This window comes from Triturus cristatus, chromosome 5_1 (assembly GCF_964204655.1).
Source record: "Triturus cristatus chromosome 5_1, aTriCri1.1, whole genome shotgun sequence".
Lineage (NCBI taxonomy): Eukaryota > Metazoa > Chordata > Amphibia > Caudata > Salamandridae > Triturus > Triturus cristatus.
Window position 1 is genome coordinate 653,653,804 of NC_140587.1, and position 19,736 is coordinate 653,673,539.

Below are 19,736 nucleotides of genomic sequence, written 5' to 3' on the forward strand. Positions count from 1 at the left end.
GAAAACTACAAAACGACATGCCTGTCTCTTACACTTCATTGTCTAACACATTGCCATGTGCTGAGTCCCATAACATGATAACTGTACCTCAGTGCTCATCAACCATGACATGGAAACACTTTCCACATAGTATCAAAACAAAAACAACATCCTTCCAACCAAACACCCTACATGGTGTAGCTTGCTACTCAGGTAGACAAGTATTTCAAGGGAAGTATGTGCTATACAACATACAATACAATAGAAGAAGGGTTGCAATCCTCCCTTTGATTCAATTCTCATTTATGCCTTCTTCAGTATGCCCTTATATAAAATAGAATAGCATTTTCAGTGCCAGGCTATAGGACATCTTGTAGGCCATATTAAGTTGGTAGAGAAATGGTACAAATGTTTCCCTTATATTGCCTTCACTTATGCCACTGTTATAGTGTTGTTTTAGAACATAATAGAAATAAACACTTGTGTGTACTAAATATTAGCACGCCAGTGTTTTTCCCCAAAATCTGGAAACAAAGCAGCTCCTATAATAAATGTTTTCAGTCGGATTTAATGTTCTTTAATGATTTTTTTTTTTCTAGAATGAATAACAGTCTAGCTGCTAAAATACTTCTTATAAATGAGATGGTTATTGCTAAATGCACCATGATCCAATACCATCACGCTCAGTGCATCCCTAGGGGTTTGCGAATTTCCTTGAAACCTTCACTTTGCAAGAATGACCCTAAATTTATTGATAGATGGTATGGTATTCTCAATAAGTGTTCATTAGATCTTATCTTGCTAATTATTGAGGAACTATCAAATATTTTAGAGGAATTAAACACTGAAATTTCTCAACTTAAAAGTGAATTATCATCTAAAATGACTCCAGAGGAACTCACTCAAACTCTCACAGATATAAATGAACAACTTGAGAGACACAAACAAGAAGTGAATGAAAGAAAACTACGAAAGTTCCGCAGGGACACCATTGATTATAAACTTGGAGAAGTTTATAATTGGGCAGAAGTTTATGCACGGAGACGTCAGTGTCAGATGTTTTGGATGGAAATCTGTTCTGACACCTCACCTGTGAGCAGCGACACTGACACGGCCCGAAACAAACCCAGAAGCTCTCAACACACAGAAAGATCTCGTGCAGAAGTCATTATTGACACGGAAACACCATCTACTTCTACTTCAACCTGCAGTTGCTTTTTTAGGGGCAAGCAAGTCAGATTACGGAGACCCAGGAGGGGCAAGAAAAGGAATACCTGCAGCTCCGTCTAATGACAAGAAGTCAACGATAAATGATCCAGATAACCTAGTCATCAATATTTCTTCAACCCCGCTGGATAAATTACAGATGAAACTACTTCAAAAAGGATCTTCTTTTGTTCCTACATACACCTCTAATCTTTTGGAAACAGAAGTGAGTTTCTATAAATTCATGCGGAAATTAAGACTTCGACATTTTTTCGACAATGTTCTCACACAACCATCTACACAACCAGTAAATACCTTGCAAGGCTTGAAGCCCAAAAGTACCTTCTTGGCCCCTGTGAGCCACAAAGTCCTAGACACATTCGAAACTTTAGTGAAACGCGATTTGCAAGTCATCTTCAGACATAACAAGATCAAGCAACATAATCTAACATCTAAAGACAAATCGTTATTAAAATGTCTAGCCAATGACCCCAACATCATCTTTCTCAATGCCGACAAGGGTGGAGCACTTGTTGTAATGGATACCAGTCATTACAATCGCAAATTGGATGAACATGTGCTGGACACAGGGACATATTCTATTCTTGGTCACAATCCAACACTAGAGATACAATCAGTCTTGCAGAATATCATCGATAAAGCAGTCCTACATGGTACCATTAGAGAAGCTGAGCGTAAATTTCTGATCATTAAATTTCCTAAGAATCCGACATTACGTATGCTACCCAAAGTGCATAAAAATTTAACTGATCCACCAATGAGACCCATAGTCTCTACCCGGGGTTCACTTCATGAACCGGTCGGGAAATATTTGGATAAGCATTTTCAACCATTGGTTCAAGCGATGTCCACATACGTAAGAGACACCACTGATTTTTTGAACATTCTACTCAATTTCAAGATTCCATGGGAGAAAGACATGTTTTTTTGTACCATAGATGTAACATCCCTGTATACGTCGATTCCACACAACCTAGGCATTGATGCTGTTGAACATTTTTTACTTCAATCACATATACCACTGGATTTACAAGTTCTTTTATTAGAACTTCTACACTTTACGTTATATCACAGTTATTTTCTTCACAACAACAATTTCTTTCTGCAGCTCAATGGTACATCTATGGGCAATTGTGCAGCTCCCAGCTACGCCAATTTGTTTATGCACAAATTCGAACTGGATCACATTGTCAATAGCGATCCGTGGAAATCTCACTTATCTCTTTTTTTGCGTTACATTGATGATATTTTTTTAATTTGGCGTGGTCCCAAAACCACATTAACACAAGCCATTAATCAATTGAACCAGGTTAATGAAATTCACCTACAACATTGATGAATCGCATATCAACTTTTTGGACGTTCTAATCTACATCAAAGATAATCACATTGAAACAAATCTGTACAGAAAGGACACTGACAGAAACAATCTGTTACATTATTCCAGTTTTCATCAACCTTCTCTCAAATTCTCAGGATCAAACGCATCATTTCAGAACCCACCCAACTAGCACAACAGGTTTCAAGCAGGGGACGTCGTTTTCTAGACAGAAATTATCCACGTGAGATCCTGACTAAGGCCATCGACAAAAGTTCAACAAAACAAAGGAGTCAGTTATTGCAACAACAACAGATTAACATTGAATCCACTTCTCGAATTGTTATGGTCACTAAATACTCCACTGAGAGTTTCAGCCTGAAGAGAACCATTCTTAAACATTGGCCTATGTTACAAGCAGAATCTGATTTTAATCAAATTTTTTTGGAAAGACCGTTGTTTGCCTATGAAAGGAGCAAAAATGTATTGGAATTATTGAAACCAACAAATGTCATCCAAACATCGTTGCCATACAAGGGCACAATGCCTTGCCATAATTGTGGCAACTGTAACAGCATCATTAAAGGAAACACTGTACAACATCCGACACGTGGATATCAAATTAAACTTTTTGTTTCAGCTACTTGTGATTCGAAAAACCTGATATATATGTTGAAATGCCCATGTGGCTTAGCATATATAGGCAAAACCGAAAGGAAAATAAAAACACGTTTGAATGAGCACAAAAGCAACATCAGGAACAAGAACATGAAGTCCACTGTGGCCACACATTTTAATGAACACAAGCATAACATCAACCAGTTGCGTTTCCTTGTTTGTGAAATTGTTCCACATAAAGAAGGCAGAGACAACAGTACATTTTTGATTCAACGTGAAACCTTTTGGATCTATAAAATGAATTCTTTGGTACCTAATGGACTCAACGATCGGATTGAATTTAGTAGCTTCATGTAAAGGATAATTTTGCTGTGTACTATATTGCTGGTTCCGTGTTTCTAAATTTGTCTATTGTTGTTTTACCTTTTCCATTTTAATTTACAACAACTTTCGTTTCCTTTCTTTTTTCATTTGAACTCTTTTTCTTTTGTTTACCAACACTTTATGCTTTCTATTTTTCCATTTTTCTTTCCTTTCAAACGTATCTTTTTTCATTAGCTTCCCATTAGTTTATTTAATACTCTCACAACCCACATTAGTTTTCTTTTTCCCGTTTTAAGATGGCCGACACTGTGAGGTTGCATTACTTGTCTGTCTTCTCTTTCTTTGTCTATAACTTACTCGAAATTTGAACGCGAAGTGCTAGATCGCCTATGCGAGCATCACATATGTTCGACTTTTGTCTAAACTGAAGGTAAAGCTACGTTTAACTGGCTGAATTGTTTATCTAACCTTTGGTTAACATGCATGTTATCTCACCAGATGCTATTTAATTACGGAGTTTAGCGCATTTGCTCATGTTACAATGGATTGTATCTATATGGCTACGATTTCCCTTAACGGTTCAGCTTTCAGCTTTGTCACTGTTCACGTTATTTTCGGTGCACATTTAGCGATAATTATGGGGTTGGTCCCTATCATTCACAAACTTTTTAAGTCAGTCAACTTGGCATTGGACTTTATTTCACTTACTATTTTTTCACTTACATTCATCTCTTTATTCACCTATCACGTTTTTTGTGATTAATATATTATGACCATCTCGCTTTTAATTAAGCTTTCAGTTTATTCGTTTTTACAATTATGGGGTGGTGATACTCACACCTATCTTTACATTCTTTAGGATTCCTCCTGACAAAGGGTTTCCCACCCGAAATGCATCGGGGATTCTTTTGGTTTCCTTAAAAACAATCATTGGAACTGTCTAAACAACTACATTGTTTGAATTTTCATGACGATAATGGATATTTGAACACAATAAAACTTTAAGAGTACCTTTGTGGAACCTTTTGATCATCTGCGACTCGTCGCTGTGCTATTAGAGGGACACCACTCACCTTTGAGTGGTGCAACCATTGTTCATATTTTCTCGCCTGGGTTTAGAGGACGACTCCTCTTCAGCACGCTTCAAAAGTCTTTAATCTGATTATCTTTCATTCAAAATGGAGTGCGTGGTATTTCACACCATTGTATTGCTAAATAACACCTGCTACATAAAAAATACTTATTTTAACATTTCACAAATGATTGGGTGGGGGGATTCCTTTAAGAAAAAGAGAAAATAACAGAAATCCTGGGATACGTGGGACATGAGGAAGTGACGCAAAACGATATTGGCCGGGTAGGCCGTGGGGGACACAAGTGCTGTATTGTCTGCGCTCAGGTCATCGGACCACATCCCCTTTCCTGACTACCAGACGCTGGCCCCCCAGCTGCAAGCTGAACCCATCAGCGGGGCCAGCGGAAGCCGGCGGCTTTGTTGACTCAGGGGACCGGGGCCCTGCACGACTGGAGTGAAACTGAGTAGGGCGCAGGAGATGCAAGACACCAGAGACACCTCCTGATGCCACCTCAGCAGTTCCACCTTGCCGGCATCCCCCTGTGCCCTCCTTTGTCCCCCGTGCTGGTACCAATATCATGTGACAGCGTGACTGCAGCTCCACTGGCACTGGCAGGACCCTGCACATGCATAAACTGGTGAGTGCCAGCCACAACATCCTGCCGTCACCCTGCAGTATCCTCCTGTTTCTCAGTGTCCTCTGTACCTGCACTTGTGCCCCATGGCTGTGGCTCCACCAGGCAGGGTCAGCATGAGCCGGAGAACGCCTGCTGCCTGCTAAATAGTCAGTGTGCTGACGGTGTGGAGTGCACATCAGGTCTTGGGAGCTGAGGTTTGAGCCTCAGAGTCTCTGGTGGTTAAGAGCCTGGTTGAACCCCGTTGTGCCCCAGATTTCGCAGAAGTGGCCCGGATTAACTGGGTGCGGCTTGCGGCCGGGATGACCCACCTGCACCTGACGTCTTCAGATACTATGCTGGATTTGCTATATGTAATCTGCACATCAAAGTGTCTCCAAGTATTACTAAATCAACAATACATTTTTTTTTTTAACACTCTAATATTGGGTGCACCTGACGTCTGCACCTGGCCCTTCCCTAACCAGCTTGTCAGCCTTAAAGCAGCCTTTCACCTGCCTTTCACCATCATCTGCTATTAGGCAGCCCAGCAACACAGTGTGCTCATGCCCCCCCCCCCCGGGGTTTCGGTGGGCAATATTTCTTGGCGGGGGAGTAGTGCTGCTCTAAACTTCCATGTTCTGGGTCATCTTGGTCATTTGGGAGGTCCTAGACATTTTGCATATCAAAGCAGCACCACTTCTACATGCCTGCACCTGAGACTCCTCACCGACTTACATAGTCTCCTGCAGCCAGCAGCAGAGGGAGCAGGGTGGAGGGAGAGCGCTCAGTTGAGCCCCAGTCTTCGCGGAAGCAGCCTGGAAGGGTTGCGGCTTGTGACTAGGCAGGCCGCCCTGCGTGCTAGTATTTGATGCTCCTTGATGGGCTCCGCAGCCTCCTCCAGCTAGCCTGCCAACTTTTAGCTGGAGTTCTCCCTTCCTCTTCCATCTTCCTCAGGATCAACACAATCAATTCAACTCAAGCAGAGCAGTCTCCTCAACAATACGGCACAAAAGGAGTGCAACAGGTGCACAACATGAGCATATAAAAAGATTGAACCAGCAACCCTGTAACCCACCTACATTTGTGCGGATTTAAGTATGTGGGATCTGAGGTGGTTCAACAAGGCGGCTGAAAGCAGGACAACTTAAGAAGTTGCTGAACTAGGTAGATTACACCAACATGATATCAGGGAAAGGCAAATAAATAGTGACATCAACAGCTAACAAAAGGCAAAGGAACTGCAAAAGGATAAACGAAGCAACCAAAAAAAGGACACTATTAGAGGAAAATACCTCTTTCCCTTTGGTCTTTGGTAGTGGTTGAACCTGCCGCAATTACCACGACAATGGGGTATCAGCCAAAGATCTAACAAAAGTTTTGTTCACGAGGGGCTGTGCTATGTTCAAGCAACGAGGGCCTCAGTGACCTTTCATCTCCATTGCACCCAGTGTTAACAGAACAGACTAACACCTCAGGCGTTTAGTCAGTAATGACGGCTGAAGGAAATGCAAACAACGCAAACTAATCTCCAAGCACCAGAGGCCACCAAGGAGCAGCAGAGTCCAAAGGGCAAGGAACTATTATGGTTCTGGGGGGCACTTGCATGCCCCCTCTTTTTCACTCCTTAGCAGAGACTGCTACAGAAATGCTCCTTACACAGAGAAAAAACTGCAGCGATGCCATATACCCACAGGTCGTGGGTCGCAAGAGCCCTGCTTAAACCAACAGTCATCATCTTACGGAACTTAAACATCACCAGGCAAGTACCATCAAACCCCTGTGCACCCTTGATATCATTACTGGAAATAGACAGACCTACACCTAGTAATGAATAAACTTGCATGGAGACCTACTCTAAGGAAGAACTAACAACAAACACTGCCTCATAATCTCAAGAAGTAAAAGAGCACCCAGGCATCACATCTCATGTATATCTAAATGAAGCTCCACAGAGTACATTCAGATCTGAGCTATCTCATATCAAGTCAAGCAAGGGAGACAATCTCAGTGAACCCTACCTGGCTATGTGCCCATCCACAAAACAGGCCTCAAACAGTGCCCTTGACTCAAACAACGACCTCGATAACTCCTCCTCAGAGAGGCTAGATACCAATCCTGCAATTGGTGATATATCTAATACATCAAATCTGACAACGCAAGAGTGAGAATAACTGGTAGCTTCATATACCCTGGAATTATCACAGGAGAAGTACAGCAAAAAGCCCTAAATAACGGTCACTGAGGAGAAGCTGAATGGGACAGACAATATATGGATATCATTAGTAAACATTATGCAACTATCAATAAATGAGATGCAATACCAGTCGCTGAAACACAACTACCTCAAACATGCTGCACTTGTATTACAATAGTTGACAAACTATCAACACTTCCAGCCACAACGGGGCGTCTCCTATCAGATATAAAAGAGGCAACCAATACTACAACGGCAGTATCCCAGGCTAGCCCCATGGTGGGCAACACAACAACCAACCAACCAAATAACTAAGAAGGTTCAGGGGGATGAACGCGAAAACAAAATGTTCAAAAATAAAATGATTATTATCAGAACAATGCAGACACTAAGGACCAAGAGATTGATGGGCTCCCACCTAGACCTTTGGAGGAATCAGCTAACAGGAATGATTCCCCACAGTCAGGACAGCCAGAGAAGGATGAGGTGGAGTTGAATGTGAGTCCAGTATTGTGCGTGGGTTCGGTAACAAGATGGGTGAGGTCGATGTTGTTCATGTACTCCTGAAGGGCAGTGGAACTGGCCTCTTTTTTGGTCATCGATGTGGAAATTGTGGTCGCTGAGTAGGACGCAGTGGTAGGAGTCGATGGCTAGGAGAGTGATGAGGTTGGGGAAGGTGTCGCAGAAAGCCGAACGGGTCCCGGAGGTCTGTGTACGAGGGTGTCTCTTTTCATGGTCTTGGTGTCATTCTGTAGTTGCAATTTGAGGTGTTCCTTGAGGGGTGTTGAGTTGTCCTTAATGGCGATGCCACGGATGGTTTCCTTGAAGGTGATGGTGATCCCCCTGCCGTGCAGTCTTGTATCATCCTGTAGCCATTGGGTGTTGTGGTGGCAATGTTGGGGTTCCAGGAGGGGTATGTTTCGTGATGAAGGCAATGTCAGGGGAGAGGATGGTGTGCCAGATTTGTGTTGCATGCTTGCAGACGGTATGGGCATTGAGCAGGAGGGATTGGAGTGGCTCCGTATTGTCCATGCTCTAATGGACAGGAGTGGTGAGGGATCCAGGGCAGGCTGGCAGCCTGTGTTGCAGGAGAAGTGGCAATGGTGGCAGGTGAAAGGTCCTTTTGTTGATAGGGGGGGAATTGCAGCAAAAGTTGTTTCGGTGTCCAGGGCACACGGCCAATAGCTCCTTGGTGGTGTAGCGGTGAATGGCGAGAGGGCCAGGGGTCCTGGCGTGAACAGGCTCAGAGGGGCGCAGGCGGGCTTGCCTTTGGAGGGAGAGTGGGGTGCTGGGTGGCAGGAGGAGGGAAAGAGCAGGAAGAGGGAAGAAACAAGCAGAAAAAGGCAAAGTAAAGGGTTGAAAACGAGCAGAAAGAGGTCAAATAGAAGGCAGAAAATGACAGGGAGGGCAGAGCAGAAGAGGGCAAAACAGAGGGTAGAAAAATTAGCAGAAATGGCAATACGGAGGGCAGAAAACAAGCAGAAAAGGCAAAACAGAGGTCAAGAAAAGAGCAGGAAAGACAAAACGAGGGCAGCAAAACAAGCAGAAAAGGTAAACCATGCCAAAAAATGAGCAGAAAAAGCAAAACAGAACAAAAAATGAGCATGAAAGGCAAAACAGAGGGCAGAAAAAAAACTAGCATAAAAGGAAAAATAGAGCAAGAAACAAATTGAGGAGCCACAAATAGGAGGCAGCAGGTAGACAGGCAGCAGAGTGTAGCGGACTACCGGCAAGCTGGACAGAAGAACTGTCACAGTGGAAGCTGGCATGAGGAGCTGCTCAATGGGAGTTGCGCTGTGGCCCCCATTAAGTAGGTCATGGAGGGAGGGTGGGGCGCTGGGTGGCAGGAGGAGGGAAACTGCAGGAAGAGGGAAGAAAAAAGCATAAAAAGGCAAAGTATAGGGTTGAAAACGAGCAGAAAGAGGTCAAACAGAAGGCAGAAAATGACAGGGAGGGCAGAGTAGAAGAGGGCAAAACAGAGGGTAGAAAAATTAGCAGAAATGGCAATACGGAGGGCAGAAAAACAAGCAGAAAAGGCAAAATGGAGGGCAAGAAAAGAGCAGGAAAGACAAATCGAGGGCAGCAAAACGAGCAGAAAAGGTCAAACATGCCAAAAAAAGAGCAGAAAGGCAAAACAGAGGACAGAAAAACAAGCAGGAAAGGCAAAATATAGGGCAGAAACACTAGCATAAAAGGAAAAATAGAGCAAGAAACAAATAGAGGAGTCACAAATAGGAGGCAGCAGGTAGACAGGCAGCAGAGTGTAGCGGACTAACAGCAAGCTGGACAGAAGAACTGTCGCAGTGGAAGCTGGCATGAGGAGCTGCTCAATGGGGGTTGAGCTGTGGCCCCCATTAAGTAGGTCCTGGGGGGAGGGTGGGGCGCTGGGTGGCAGGAGGAGGCAAATTGCAGGAACAGGGAAGAAAAAAGCAGAAAAAGGCAAAGTAGAGGGTTGAAAACGAGCAGAAAGAGGTCAAACAGAAGGCAGAAAATGACAGGAAGGGCAGAGCAGAAGAGGGCAAAACAGAGGGTAGAAAAATTAGCAGAAATGACAATACGGAGGGCAGAAAAACAAGCAGAAAAGGCAAAACAGAGGGCAAGAAAAGAGCAGGAAAGACAAACCGAGCAGAAAAAGGTCAAACATGACAAAAAAAGAGCAGAAAAGGCAAAACAGAGGACAAAAAACAAGCAGGAAAGGCAAAAAATAGGGCAGAAACACTAGCATAAAAGGAAAAATAGAACAAGAAACAAATAGAGGAGTCACAAATAGGAGGCAGCAGGTAGACAGGCAGCAGAGTGTAGCGGACTACTGGCAAGCTGGACAGAAGAACTGTCGCAGGGGAAGCTGGCACGAGGACCTGCTCAATAGGAGTCGCAATGTGGCCCCCATTAAGTAGGTCCTGGGGGGATGGTGGGGCACTGGGGGGCAGGAGGAGGGAAACTGCGGGAAGAGGGAAGAAACTAGCAGAAAAAGGTAAAGTAGAGGGCAGAAAACTATCAGAAAAAGGCCAAGTAGAGGGCAGAAAATAAGCAGAAGAGGGCAAAACAGAGGGCAGCAAAACGAGCTGAAGAGGGCAAAATAGAGAGCAAAAAAAAGTAGAAAAGGCAAAACAGAGGGCAGAAAAGTGAGCAGGAAAAGCAAAACAAAGGGAAGAAAAACAAGCAACCAAGGCAAACTAGAGCAAGAAGCGAGCAGAGGAGGCACAAACAGAGGGCAGTAGGTAGATAAGCAGCAGGGGGTATTGAAATGCGGGCAAGCTGGACAGGTGAACTGTTGCAGGAGGAGCTGGCACGAGGGCATCACACACCAAAGCCATCAAAGTGATATGCAGCACAGTGGCAGATATGGCTCAATGGCTTGTGCAGATAAGATGATCTGCTTCACCTTCCCCATCTCTTTGTTGCACTAGAGGCATTGTTTCATCCCACATAGACACGGGTGCCTGCATGTTCTGTTTCAGATTATGAACAAAATGTCCACAGAGACCCATCTCCTTGATCCCACTTTCTGGTTTGCACACTGACCTTGAGCCTCATTTGTACCCCAAGAGTGTTTTGCCAAAATTAAAGCATCTATGTTGGGGCTTCTGCATTATGTGTTCCATGCTTAGAAGCTAGAATGTTTCTCTCCCCTTAAGTAGCATACCACAAGGGTGTTATTTACAAATGTTTTGTTGTGCATTCAGAGGCGCAAAGGTCGGTGGGCATAGTGAAAAACTGCAAGTGCCCTTAAAACATTTAGGCCAACTCTTGTGGTACCTGTTGAGGATCTTCTATTGCACTGTGGTTTTCTTACAAAGCTAGTAAGGCCCACTTGCAAATCTTCTCAGAATTTGGAATTCTTGGGGCTGACCCAAGGATGGTCATAGGTCTGGATTTTTGGACCTAAAGTTTTTGGGGAAGTGAGGATCTTCATTGCTGCAGCTATTGAGTTCTTGTATGGGGTTATCGGCACGTGCAGGTGGTAGTGTCAGTCACAGTATGTCTTACTAAGACCTTGAGTTTATTTGGATTTACTGGTGTTGCAGATACGGTGCTTGACAGATCGGATCCCCCCCCTTCTGGCGGACTCAGGCACAATGAGTCCAAAACCTGCTGCTGCATCCCAAGCTTTCTCTGGAGTAGTGTGCAGCAGGTGTTGCCGCTGGTAGCCAGGCACTAGTTGGAGGCATTGGTGGCTGCCTGCAAAGTGGGCCGGAGACATGCGGCAAAGAAGGGGCCAGTGCGGGAAGCTGCTTCCCAGAGTACTCCTCAAGATGGCGGACGGAGTGAGGAGTGCCCTTCTTAGGCATGGCTGGGATATATAGGAGCGGGAGGGTCTGAGCCGATGATGCTGCTGCTGTGAGGGGCCCCTGGGGACTCAACAGAGGGCCAGATGGATTTCTTCCCTTTCCACCCCCTGGTGGTATAGTGGGGCTGCCATTAGCGGATGCATTGGAAGACTACCTGCAGACACGAACGCCCACTTGTGAGGTACCCTGGTGGGTGACAACAAGGGAGGAGCATGCACTGTGCAGTGGGAACTCCTTCATTTGTCTAGGCACTCCGTGCTTTCCTATGGGGACCTAGCAAAGGCCCCGGACAGATGAAGAGCACTGTGTGGAGGGACTCCGCAGTATTGGACTGCTATTCATCTGGAGCGAGGTCAGGCACTTGGGTACCCTGCACTGGCTGGACCTCATCAATAATGAGAGGATTAGAGATCCTCTGAAGGATGGGTCCCACAAATTGGGCGTGCACTGCAGGGTGAGTGAGTCCTGAGGCTGTGAGATGGCACATCGTCAAAGTGCACCAGACGCAGGACTGAGACCCTCTTCCTGGTGGGAATGGAGATGGTAGATACAACTCACTCTATTGAGGAACATTTCCTTCCTGATCTGAACTACGCAACCACACCCGGTGCTCCTTCGCTCTACATCCCTGGCCCCTGAGCGCAGCACTGGAAGGCCGCAAACAGAGGCAAATTGGTTTCATGAGGTGGACTAAAACGGCCACGGAGAATGTGGTGAGTGAGCAACCCAGGACTGCTGGAGAGGGGCAGGGAAGGTGCTGCAGTAGAAACCCAGCACCCCAGACAAATGAGATCTGATTTTGAATGCTGTACAAGGTCGAGAGGTACACAGAGACCTTGGTAGAGAAGCAGACAAGTATAGTGTAACACAGAGAGCCTTGCAGAGGTGGGCCCCACAGCCCAGTGCCTGCGGGCCAAGGTAACAGACTTGCTGCACCATGTGAACCTCCTGGATCAGAAGGTAAAGGATGCTGAGGGCCATAGCCATTGCAACAATGCGCATATTGTTGGACTGCCAGAGAGAGCGGAAGGGACAGGCATGTTGGCCTTTCTTGAGATCCGGTTGAGGAGGGAGGTGGTGCCCCATGCCAGCCACCGTTTTTGCCATGGAGAAGGCACACAGGTTCCCAGCATGGCCACCGGGGGCACCTCTTCACCCAATAGTAGATGGTTGCTGCCTTACTGGGACAGAGATCTGTTATTGTAGAGGGCCTGAGAAGTAAGCAACTTTTGCATAGACTATGCCCCATGGCCATTTTCCCGGTCTACACTTTGCTAGTTCAACAAAAATGTTCCTCATTCCTGGATGTGAAAAATGTAATGCAGATTGTTGGAATTTGATACATACCTGAAAATCATGTATGGACAAAACAATGTTCTTTAATGACCCACCTGCTGTGTGGGATTGGCTGGAGTCCTAAGGGGCTGGACTGGATGGAGAACACAGAGTGGACCAGTGGAAGTGCTGCCATTCAGGGTAACAGGCAGACACCAGGGGCTTGCACACTGATCACAAATAGGAGGAGAGGGAAAGGGCAGCCGCACTCGATGTGCATCTTCCCTGAGTTCATCACTCGAGTGCAACTCTGAGGCTAGCGGTGCAGCAACCCCTTCTGAGCACTCAGACTCCAACATCTGAATGGAGGAACTTATAGATGGGCAACTACGGACCTCTAGAATGGCTGATGACATCTGACGCATGAGCAGCTGCCTCTCCCCACATTATCTCTACTAGCTTCCCTCTGTCTATGTGCAGGGGGCGGCCTGAGAGGGGGAGAGACCCCCAGTGGGTTGCATGCCTGGACATCATTCAAGCGGCCGTGTTGTCATCCAGTCCTTTTTTTCTAAGGCAGCTGGGACTTGGCTTTACATTATACTGTTCCATACTTTCATTTGGAGGTTAGCAGTGAAACAGCATCCGTGTACGAATACAGTGGTGATCACCACTCCTTTGAAATTCCTATACGGCATGTTCGTACTGGGAGTTTGGGTTTTACGACAGTGTTTGACTTCTAGTTTTGGACGGAGCGCTGTTGAGACTTTGACCTGGAGGAGGTGAGTTGGGAACTGTTGTGTTGTTGTTGCTCAGTGTGTAGGCATGGCTGTACTACTCCTTTTGGGGGGAAAGGAGGAGAGGCCCCAGTACATGGCCTTTTAAACTCATAATTAGTAGCAGGCCTATGCGCTATACCTTCCTTACATGGATTTTCCGGTGGAATGAGCTCAGTAAGCAATACAAAATCCTATCCTATCTAAAGCGTAGAACTGTAGATTTAGCTCTCCTGCAGGAGAACCCACCTCGTGGGACACAAATTCCTTAAGTGCCAAAAGCATTATTCTGCTTTTCTAGGGGTGTGTTGATCTGGGTGGAGTCAGGCACGCCGCTAGAGATGCTGCAAACACATATAGATTGGGAGAGTTGTTATGTACTGGTGGTGGGGAGGCTCAATGGACTTCAGATTTTGATTGGCAGCCTTTCTGCCCTAATGTAGGTCAGGCGCCACATCTTGCCACACTGTCACAACTCCTCTCGCAATATCCCAACATACTGATGCTGCTGGTGGGAGACTGTGTTGCAGATACGGTGCTTGACAGATCGGACCCCCCCTCTGGCGGACTAAGGCATGATGAGACTAGCCCAGTGCTTTCAAAAGACTGGCAGGAACGGTGGTGTTTGAAGGACACATAGAGCGACCATCATCAGGGACTGCACAAGTATTCCATCTGTAGTGTACAAGTTAAAAAATGTACTGGAATTCTCCTTGGCTTGGTCCGATTTACATTGAGTCCATAGGGGTCCTGTGAATCCTTTGAATGTCTCTCGCAATCTCCTCCTCTTCGGATTCCTCCAGCTGCAGTTCTCTTTTGAACAACTGGACTGTATAAGTTTTAATATTGTGTCCTTCCTTGCCCTCTGGGAGTCTTAAAATATTTAAGTTATTCCTTCTTTGGAAGTTCTCTAACCTTTCAACCCTCTCCAACTGTTCCTTCTCCCTTATTCTGTGACCGTCAATTTCAACCGTTTTAGCCTTCACTGTTTCTTTAAGGTCTTTTACCTCACCCTCCAAGGTCTATGTTCTGTTACTCAAATCATCAATTTTCCTTTCCAGAATTTCACAAGCCGATCTAATCTCTTTCTGATTGGTCTCTGAGATTTCAAATATGCTCTTTATTTTAAGCGTTAGAGTAGTAATTAGTGCACTTATAGCAGACCCCCCCCTCTCCACACTACTCTGGCCCGCCTCTGCTTCTCCCCCGACAACCTTCTCACCAGTATCCTTCTCGCCAATATCCTTCTCCGTCTGTCTCTGATTATCCTTGAAACTTGGATTTTTCCCTTCCACGCTACAATGATATTCATTTCGCAACTTGAGGCAAGTGTTCGGAAATTCTCCCCCGTCCGAGGATGCCACTTCCTCTACCATATCTACAAAATCACCTGCACCAGGAGCCAGAACTTGATAGCGATTTGGAGTCAAATACCTAACTCAATCACCCATTTTTGAAGTATCCATATTCCCACTTGCTCCTTCTAACTTCTTTCTCCGTTCTTCCTGACCCCCCTTTAGTCTCCATCGGGATATTATTACCTAAAATAAGGGTTTTTGGCGAGACCATGAAATAGGACCTGAGCGAGGGAGTAATCTTTATCTTATGATCAAAAATGAATTTTCTTTCCACTTTTTGATAAGATATAACCTCTTTACCTGATACCTCTTTCAAGTGTCCAGACCTACTTGCTTTCTTGACTTTGATCTCCTCTTTTCTCACTACTCTCCCTCATCAATTTCAAATACCGATTTTCTCAGCTCAGAAGAGCCCCCACCACTACCTCTCCCTGTACTCCTAAGCGTATAGCTTGAAATTCCCCTAGCGTTTGCTGTACCTACACCCCACCTCTGGGGTCTTTTATTACTTTTACTTGCCTCCCCTCTCTTACGTCTAACTCGGGGCCTTTTTCAGAGCTTTTTTCCTGGGACTTTTGCAGCCGCTGTGCCCCAACCTTCGTGCTATCCCTGCCCCCTGCACCACACTCCGCCTGCTCACTGGTGCCGGTCTCACCGCGGCTAACTTCGGTTCCAGTTCCAGTTCCGACTTCGCTGTCCCTGATTCCTCCTCCTCTGCCCCGGAAGAGAAACCTCATGGCAGCGCGCAGGCCCCTACAAAGCTCCAGCGCCGCCCTCGCCTGCTCTGCCATGATGCCGGAATCCTATCACCACTGTTTACCTACAGACCCGTGGGTTTGGTCGCTCCAAAAGCCTCCGGTAGATCCTCTTAGTGTGTGTCTCAAGTAATTACAGATTTAGTTTTGTCGCTCCTTGATTTTCTGTTTTATGCCGTTTGCACATTATAGTCCGAAGCGCGCTTCGGGTTTAACCACGACCCGCCAATTAGCCGGCCGCCATGTTTTCCTCAATGAAAATCAGACCAAGCCAAGGAGAATTGGTTATTTTTTTTACTTATACACTACAGAAGAAGATCTTGACCAAGGCATTGAGGAAAAAAATTATGGAAGTGGACGGGGTCAGGATTGAAATATGATCTGATCTGTCTAGTGTCACGTCTAATAGGAAGTGGGAGTTAGGGAAAAGAATTGAGCCGTTAAAAAAGTTAGGGGCATCAGTTCAGTTAAAGTTCCCTGCATTTTTTAAAGTGATGCATAACAACAAAATGCATATATTTTGTTTTGTTGAGGAGGTGGATAGGTTTATTGAAACACTTCAGCCCGGGGGCTAGTAATATAATGTGAATTATGATAAGAATTATGAGGTACTGATGTGTCAAGACTTAGACTTAGGTATGAGCTAACCGATTTCTGTTAGTATAGGACATTATTTTTGGTGGGCTTTTCTGGGGGGCACCTATAGGGCTTTGGCCATGGAAACTTGGGCAGGGTTTTCCACGGGGGGGAGGGTGTGGGTTGCACAGGGTGGGGAGCATGAGGTAGAAAATGTTAATTTTCATGTTTCTTCTCTTCAGCGAATGAGGTCTGGTACACTTCAACGTGGAAACAGTGGTAGGAAGTGTGAGCGAGGCAAATGAGGACCAAAAAAAAAGAAGTATTCCTTATGTTCCCCGGTGGATGACCTACCAATTGGTCCCTGTGCTCTGTTTGGTGAAGCTCACAGTGCAGATTAATTGCACTGAGTATCTAAATTGAACATTGTCCGACAATAATCCCATGTGGGCAGAAGTGTTCTGGAGTCACCACTTAGCACCCATCCCTACCTGGAGACTTTTGCCTAGTTATCTACACTAGCCCATGTTTAGGTGGCTGAGATCATGGAGTACTTTGCTGTGAATGAGTGCATGGCCTCCCAGACTAATATCAAACAAAATGCCTTTGAGGCAGTTGTCTGAGGGCATTGTCTCACCTAATCAGTGGGATGGAGTGCTCACTGAGAGTGAGCTGTTCTTGTTAGAGGAGAACCTCCGGCAACTGGAAATGGAGGGGGGAACTCACCCTGAGCTCAGACAGGTCCTGAAAGGAGCACAGGAGGCACGAAGAGGTGCAGGGTAAGCTCCATTCTCTCAGCTGGCTGGAGTACCTTAACGCTGCAAATGCTGAGGGAGGGTGGGCTGGCCGCTTACTGGCCTGGCTTACCCAACCTGGACGAGGGGGTTTCCCATTATGCAACTAACTGATATGATGGGACAAAGGGTATTTTTCCAAACCAACATCCAAGCTCTGTTTACACAGCACTACAAGTATAGCTCTGACGCTCCGAACCAAGAGGATGCCCTGGACATGTGCCTATCCAGGGTGACTCTTCCACAATTGTCTGCTGGAGAGCAGGAGGCATTGGGGGTCCCCATTGCAGAGCCTGAGATTAGGGCAGCTATAAAAGACTTGGTCTCCCGGATGAATTTACAAGATATATGCCTCTCTGATGACCCTGAGACTGGCTCCAATGTATGCCGGTGTGTTGGAATGTGTATACCTCCCGGAAACAGCCAGGGTAGCCCTCATAGTTTGAATACCGAAACCTTCATGACACCCTTGATGAAATGGCGTATTGCCCCCTGTCATTGCGCAATTCAGATTATAATATTTTGAGTAAGATACTGGCAAACAGGCTCCAACCCCACCTTGCAGCACTGATACACAACGACCAAAATGGGATCATCCCGAAGCGCAACCGTTCGCTTAACATAAGGTGGCTAGACCATGTTCTCGACAGGCGGTTATATGTCAGATGGCTTTAGAGGAAGAGTGAGCATGTGGATTAGGCTGCTTTTTCTGGGTGCATGGGCAAGTGAACGCTTGGGCAGGGCTATATCAGATGCCTTTGGGGTATATCGTGGTACACGGCAGGGGTGCCCTCTCTCCCCATGCTCTTCACACTGGCGATGGAGCTGGTGGCCTGTCTGCTGCGAAAGGAGGGTGGTGGGAGAGGAATTATGTTGCATGACCGGAAACACATTGTCTTTCTTTAGGCAGACAACATGCCCATTTATCTGAGAGATGTGGGTACAGGCATCTCCTGGAGTGTGTCCTTCCTGGAAGATTGTGGCCAAGTCTCTGACCTACGGATGAATTGGCAGAAATCATGTGCCTTCCCTGTGTCCCCTGGGCTGGCGGAGCCACCAGAGGTGGTGTGGGAAGTGGACTTCGGCAGGAACTTACGGTGCCAAAATACTTGGGAGTTAATATAAATCACACCGATAGCAATGTTAGAGAGGGTAGCCTTGTAGGGGTATTGCATGCCCTTCGCAGTGGCGTTGCATTTTGGAGGACGCTGAAACTCACTATTATGGCCTGCATAGCATTAACCAAGATGGTCCTGTTGCTCAGAGTTTGTTATTACTTTTCCACTCTACCCATCTGGATCTCGAGGTCGTGGTATCAGTCTATCAATGGCATGCTTTGGGAACTGATCTGGAATGGACAACATACCCATGTGTCACTGGGCATACTCCAAAGGCCGACCACTGGAGGTGATCTGGGAGTCCATGACTTCGAGCTGTACTACTGCGTGGCACATCTGCAGTGGATTATTAGCTGGTGGGACTTGACCTAGCCAAGCTGGGGAGTTTGGGATGGTCCACAGGGAGAGGGCAATGTTGGTCCTGTTGCTGGGGTCCCAACTGGCGCCAGCCGATAGGACACGACTACTGTGAATAATCCTCTGATGCTGGGAGAGGGCCTTTTGCAGATAGGGACCAGCCTTGCTCTATGCGCCAGTGATCTCGGTGGTCAGTTTTCCAATCACCAGAGGAGGATATTTCACGGCCCAGCGAACGTCTGCCTGGATGGAGGCGGGCATGAAGACTTTTGGGGTCTGCTTTTCTGAGGGGTCTTTTCGCATGCCGGAGGAGCTGGTGATGGACAGTGGTATACCAGGCACCCAGTTTTTAACATACAGAGCCCTGACATTGGCTGTGAGACTGAAGAATGGGGCCCAGGAGCCGGAACACCCTATACATGACCTGCTGCAGACAGAATTGATGTTTGGTCAGGGTATCCACGTGGTCTCCTGGCTGAATAGAACTGCAGTATGAGTGTGGATGACTTGCTGCAACTGAGGGGCAAATTGGAAGCTTTGCTCGTTAGAGCTTCCACTGTTAAGGAGTGGGACCAAACTCTAGAATGCTTACTTATACAACTACATCAGCAACTCGAGATTTAAATTTACACAATTTAATTATCTGCTTTGTAAGTACCTTGAACTTCACAGACTGAATGTCATATTAGACACTACGGATTTGGGCTGTCCTAGGTGCTCTCTGGTAGATGCTGACTTCTTCCACATGATGTGGAGCTGTCCCATAATTGAGCACTTTTGGATGCAGGTCAAGAGAGATCTGGAACCATCAGCAGCTTCGCACAGCAAGAATATGCCTCTTGAGGCTAGATAAAAGGCAGCCAAAGAAGACAGCAGGCAATTGATTCCTCGATTTGGCTCTGGGAATAGCCCGTAGAGACGTTGCCCATCATTGGCAGTCCCCTTATGGTCTCCCACACAGCCAATGGAGGAAGGAGATGGAGACCTGGGCCTAGGCGGAGGGGCAGTGATGCGTGCTGAGGAATATAAACACTGCACCTGCCTGCAGCGCACCCCCATGGCGGAATGCATCAAGCAACCTTTTGT

At 46.2% G+C, this 19,736-nt stretch overlaps 1 protein-coding gene across 1 annotated transcript in view; it reads right to left on the reverse strand.

Moving 5' to 3' along the window:
• Positions 1-19,736, reverse strand: part of RP1 (RP1 axonemal microtubule associated) — an 859,010-nt gene that overhangs the window by 384,199 nt on the left and 455,075 nt on the right. The window lies entirely within an intron of this gene.